Genomic DNA, 6,730 nt, shown 5'->3' with positions numbered 1-6,730 from the left:
TGACACCATATGATGACATAAGCATGACATAGGGAGGAAGGAGATGTGGTTGAATTAGAACCACACAAAGTTCAAGGCTAAAAAGGTAATTAACCAAAACAAAAACAAAACTACATCCACCAAGTCAAAACAAATCATTTTCATCAAAACAAAAATTCTATTTCTCATCACCAAGAACATTGCTCTCGGCTTTTTGCATTTTCAAAGGAAAGAATTTTCAAAATCCAAGATTCAAGGTTCCTAAATTGGTAAGATAATTCCCTAGTATTCCTTATGCATAGTTATGGCTATATTATGAGTTTAAGCCACCAATTCATTCTCTATCTTCTCCAAGAAATCAATGAAGAAGACAATGAATAGTGATTTCAATGTTTTTAACTTGATTTTTCTTGTTTTTCCTTTAAGATCCAAGCATCCCTAAGACTCCTCAAGGCTTCCTAAGGCTTCCTAGCTACTCACACCACTTCAAGGAAGGTATATCATCTCCAAACCCTAGCTTTACTTTGTATATTAGGATGATTTTGGTTGTTATGGTATTAGAGTAGCTTAATGATGGTTGGTTTAGAGTTGGGTTGGAATGGTGGAGATTGGAATGTTGAAATCTTATGATTTGGTTAAAGAATGTAGTATAGTTTAAATTCAAGTTTAAGAATAAGTATAAATTGTTAATGTTGAGTGTTGGGGCTGTTATGATGTAGTTTGGATGGAGTTTTGATTGGGTTGTGAATTGGGGTTGAATTGTGGTTGTTTTGAATTGGTTTAAATTTGGGAAATCGCGTAAACATAGCCGTCGTAATGTCCGATTTACTTTAGACTGCTTTTGTTCATAACATTAGGACCCGAGAACCCCCTGCTAGATTTTTACCATTGCCATGTTTAGATAGTTCATGTTACGAGCTTCGTTTTGGTATGTAGTTCGTTTGATTCCGATGTACGGTTTAGGAGAAACGACCGTTTTAAGTAACGGCATTTCGCGAACGAAACTTTTCCCCTCGCCTTACTTTGAAACATAGGTTAAAGACGAAAAAGGGTTAATTAATGTATGAAACAATTACGGTAAGTGTGTTAGGCAGTTGGTAAGACACTCGCGAAGGAATCGCCTTAAAACTCGTAATGGTTAAATTATTAAAAATGGTGGAGCCGAGGGTACTCGAGTGACTTAAGAGAATCAGTAAGCGCAAAACAAGCGTTAGAGTCTAAGTTGGTTAAAGTATAGATTTACAAGTGACTTTGGTTTAATTCCAACTTACTTGTTGTTTATAGGTTACCAGACTCGTCCCAAGCCATTAATCACCCACAGTCGCTCAGGCAAGTTTTCTACCCGTTATACTGTTGTTGTGATGTATATGTGTATATGCATGATCTTGCGATATATTGTAGCATGTGATATGGTATATACGCATGCCTGTTTCGTATTCTTGCCATATATATCTGTTGATTCAGTTGATAATACCTATGCTAGAGAATAGCGGTAATTTGCATATATCCTTAGTATAGGGACCCAAAGGTGAAAACATTTTCTAAAACCGGGAGTCGAGGATCCCGAGTAGATTTTGTATTATATATGGTTATAGTTTTCAAAACTATTAATCGAATAAGGTTTATTCAATAACTTTATATTATTTAATGAATATTATTTCGAATATTCATCCGAGGGCTTATGACTCAGCTTATTTATTTATTGAATATTATTTCGAATATTTATTCGAGGGCTTATGACTCAGCTTATTTTATTTATTGAATATTATTTGAATATTCATTTGAGGATCTATGACTCCGATTATTTGCTGAGATATATTCTTTATTTTATTAAAGAATAAGGTGTCGATAATCAAACTTACTTTTGATATTTAAATAAAAATATTACTTTCGTATAAGTATATCTTTGATTATTTACTATTCATTTCAAGTAAGTTTTCCAACTTCTACCTCAAGTGTTCTTTATGGGTATATTATTTAAATAGTAATATTCAGATATTTCTTTTTATTGAGACTGATTTACTTTATTAAATCAGCATTATTCCTAACACTCTTTAAAGTGTTTTCAAGTCTTTAAAATGATTTCAAAAATTAGAGCGGATTCCAAAACTCATTTTTTTATATATTTAAGATCTTCCTTTTTAAAAAGAGGATTTAAATACTCGCTCAAAACCTGAGGGATCCGGCTCTGTGGTGTGTTTTATATTCGCAACAAGGTTGTTGTCTTGATAAAAGAGTTTTTGATTACTTACCCAATACTCGGGAAGTAAAATTCTTGGAACAAGTTAATTCATTAACAGGCATCGCTTGGGAAATATCGGTGAGTTTTCCTTTCCAACTAGATACGACTTCTTGGTGGAGCCGTATCAACAAGTTTCTACTTGGGGAAAGTGGGGACGAGCTTTACGTTTCAGAGTCATGGATTTCATCTGTACTAGGAGTGGCGTAAGTGGTCGAGTAGCGCCGACCCAGCCTTATTATATTGGCCCAAATGGCCTGGAAGTTCCGCTAAGGCGGTCCATTCCTTAGGAGTTCAGTGTTCGGTTGACAAGTAAATCCGACAGGTTCTCCTCTACATGTAGAAAATGGTGGGGTTGTACTACTACGACTGATCATCGTAAGTGGTCTTCCTGGCACGGCAAACTCCCGTAATGAGTTCATCATCCAGTTGGATAATTCTGCAACACTACCCGTAGCATTTCGATCGAAGGGCTACGAATGGGTGGTTGCCGAAGCATTGACAGGGTCAAACAGTTTTATTGGTGTATCCATTGAATGAAGTATCTCGTAACTTCATTTCTTTTCAAAATATTTTAAAGATCAAATATATTCAAGTTTTATTTGTGGTCTCATCTATGGGATGACCTCTTGAATCTTATTATACTTTGAACAGTAGTAGTTCAAGTAGATTTCTAAAAATAGTATAAGTGCAGTGAAGTAATTGGTAACTTCATCTTCCTTAAAACTTATATCCAGTAAGTAATTACCTTACACATGATAAAGGATTCTAGTAAGTGTCCATTTAGATACTTGTATTATTGTTATCACTATATATTATCTTGCGAGCTGTAAGGCTCACTCTTGCTTTATTTCTTCATCACACAACAACAGTTAGGAAAGATGGCCAGACTCCAGCAGACCCATCGCAAGCGCGTGGGAAGCGTCCCGCGTCTTCCTGTTGATGTTGTAGCTGCTATAGCTGCAGAGGTAGATCTATTGGTAGATCAGGCATTCTACTTTTGAGAATCAATTATGTATAATTATAACTTGTGGCAAATAATGGCAATTAACTGTAAATTTATCAAGTAATCATTTTGGGTTGTAATAACTTTTAATTGTGGATTCAAGGACTTGTACTTATTTCAATTTCATATATGAGACTATAACGGGTGGTGGTGTGTGTTAGTGTGGGGTCACAACGTAAGGTTATTTATTATTAATTAAGTGAAGTGATATTGTGGAAAGAAAGACCGTGACGACCCGGATCCCTGACCCCGGATCTGGGGGTGTTACACTGTAGGTTATAGTCGAGAACCCGAAAGTGGTCGATGGATTAAAGATAACCTAGTGGTCAGTCGACGAGCTCAGTAGAGTTTCAACAGGAAGACCTGAGTGTCGAAATCGAATCCAATGGGATCTAGTGGTTGGACGTTAGAGCCTGAGCAGCAAAGTCGGCTCAGAGTTGATCAGTAATAGTTGTAAAGCCTTGTAAGGCAAGTATTTCTGAACTTTTCTTCAAGATATATTACCAATGTTTTCGAATTGTTTCATAACATGGTACTAGTATTAAACATAACTCCTGTTTTATAATGCATATGCTTCAAACTCTTTACCCTTAACCCTGATTCTTTCTTGATCTTGAGCCGTAAGCCTTATTCTTTGCAAACCATCCTTTGTTGATCCTCAGACACCGAACCATACAAATATAATACTACTCTTCAAAGATATAATTACCAAACACCAACCATTGAAAGAGAATGATTTGAAAACACAGGAACTTTTATACTCCAATCATTCTTAATAACATCAAAGAACCATATCGTGAAAAATCATTACTGGTCTAATACCTGACCCTTTAACCATCCAAGAAGACACTCGAAATTGGAAGGATAAACAAACCCACCCGGTGGACTGCTTCTCCCTTCCCCCTCTCCCCGTTCTGCCGTCCAAAACAGGCCGTATGGAGTGTACAAACTGAAAACCGTTTCTTATACATACCTGATATACCCTTGAGATATCCATGAGTTTCCTTACGTTTTTATGCAAATGTTTAACCATCATCCATTATAATCTTGTTTTACTGAATCATATTGTTATCATATTGAACTACTTTAGGATTGGATAGTTTTTATATATGTGGACCGGGTTCGTGGTCAGACCATACCAATGGTCAAGTAAGGCCAATGTGTGCCTTGGATCCAGTAATTAGAGCAGTGTTGTGTGCTTGCTCGGGGTTAGTGCGTGACTGATCAGCAGCCTAACCTTGGTTTTTAAAACTTAAAATGAATATCCAATTCTAATGATTAGTTAAAAGAAATTTAGTTCCTTTGAATCATCTCATTTGATCATTGTTTAACCTCAGTTATCACTATTATGACTTGCTGAGCTAGTTATCTCACCCTTGCGATTCTTTTATATACTTTACAGTTGAAAAGAATATGGATGATAGTGAAGTTCCTCAGTCCAAAGTGCGGGCTAAGGTGCCAGTTGAGTTGAATCGAGCTAGCAGAAGCTTCATGCGATATAGAGATAGTCAGATTGTAAGAATGATTTTATTATCAATTATAAGTTAAATTAGTTGGAATTTGGTACGTTGTAATAAAGGTTAGGATTGTGGCTTGTTTTCATACTTTAACCTGTTGCAATCCGTGGTTATGTAAAGCAGGGTCACTGCAAATAATATTTCTTATTCAGGTTTATATATTGTATATGTGTTGTGGACCCCAAACTTCTGACCTGGGTTTGGAGGGCGCTACAGGTTGGTATCAGAGCTACAGGTTATAAGTCACTGAAACAAGCCTAGATTGTTGGGTAGAGGGTTAGGATTAGGAATAGGAAATAGAAAGATAAGACGTCGTAAGGATGAGTGCGACTATATAGTAAGTCTTCGGCACGGTTCGTGTTGCGATTCAGGATTCTTAGCTTGCGATGTGATTTCCAGACAATGGCAATGGCATATCCTGATTTTTCGATGTCATTTGATCGTTTGGAGCTTTCTGTTCGAGGATTGTCATCTTCTCTCAGATTGGATTTGCACCTTGTTTCTCCATCAGTATTAATGGCACTACCTTCCGTTATGTCAGTTGCACCTCTTCAAGCTATTCTACGCTACTTTTCCACCTCTTGATATGAGATTACCTATTCAAGAACCTCCATCTGGTTATTCTTGTTTCACTGGACATTTGGGCTGTGAGTGTATCTCTTAGTTTACCCTATATCCTGTTCTATACCCCCAGTTTAGAATTTTTCCTATGAAGCGATTGTATCTACGAGGATGGATTCGAGAGTTATAGTAAATGGGGAGCGCTTGAGATATAAATAAAGGTGAGAAGAAGTTTAGAGAGGAAATTTAATTGTTTCAAAGGATAGTTGTTATTGGGTTAAAAGAAGCCATTAGTGACTAAGCCACCCGTGAATAATTATGGGATGAATTAGATGAATTTTGAAAGAATTAGAGAGAAAGGTATAAATCTGGAATTTTTGGTGGAATTAAATGATAAATGTGATATGTAAAGTAGTGATGTGATGTGATACGAGCAAACTTTGTTCTATGAAATAGACTTGTTGACTATTGGGTAGCATGTTCTACTTAACTACTGTAACGATAATGTCAGGAGAATTACCAGTATGGGCTCCTTGGTGTGAAGCTACGAATAAGATAACATGCAACGAAAATTGAAGTTTTCGTCGATTAAGGAAGGAAAATGGACCCGATAAAGGAGAAAAAGTAGATTAGAGTGAACGAACTTTTATGTAATTATTTCTTTAATATGGTACCTTGTTATAGGTCAGAAGGACAACAACCAACTCATATAGTAAGGACAACCAGGTTTGTGATTTTCCAAACTTTTTAAACAAGTTTTCGAAAATGATTTTCTTTTACAAATTTCTAAAAGCCTTTTCGAATAAAATAATTTTTAAACATTGGTTGTCAAGTTACTACTTGAGTTTCTTGTTTGTTGGAAAGCCCGGATTACTTAGAAGGATGCTGTTTCAGACTTAGTATTGCTAATTCCGAGAACGAAGTAACCTATGATTATGAAGAAGTTGATTATTCCTAACAGTAAGTGCAAGTATTATTTGATAAAATTTACAACATAATCAGAATACGGAGTAACTATATATTCAATTACTAGGATTATCAGAGTTCGAAGAATTCATTGATTTAACAGAAGCCGGAGCGTGATCAAAGAAGATTGGAAAAATTTCCAGACCTCTCTAAAAGCAGAATATTATTAACAAAGGATCGTTATGTTGAATGGTACGTGGTTATTCTAAATTAAAAGAGGAATCTCGAAGTTATCAGGTAGGAATGCCATTATGATCGAATTGTTAAGGTATTATACGTGAAAGTGCGATGTTAAAGACGCAAAATTTAGCAAATAAGAATTCGTTATAATGCTTGGTTGCGAAGACATTTCAGCGGACTTTCTAAAGTTGTTATATGACGCAATTGGGATGTGATTGAACAAGCTCGAAAGATGAATACAAGTGAAATGTGGATGGTGACCAATGGTATCATTCTAACTTT

Source organism: Apium graveolens, chromosome 9, assembly GCF_009905375.1.
Source record: "Apium graveolens cultivar Ventura chromosome 9, ASM990537v1, whole genome shotgun sequence".
Lineage (NCBI taxonomy): Eukaryota > Viridiplantae > Streptophyta > Magnoliopsida > Apiales > Apiaceae > Apium > Apium graveolens.
Note: the sequence above shows the minus strand (reverse complement) of the source record.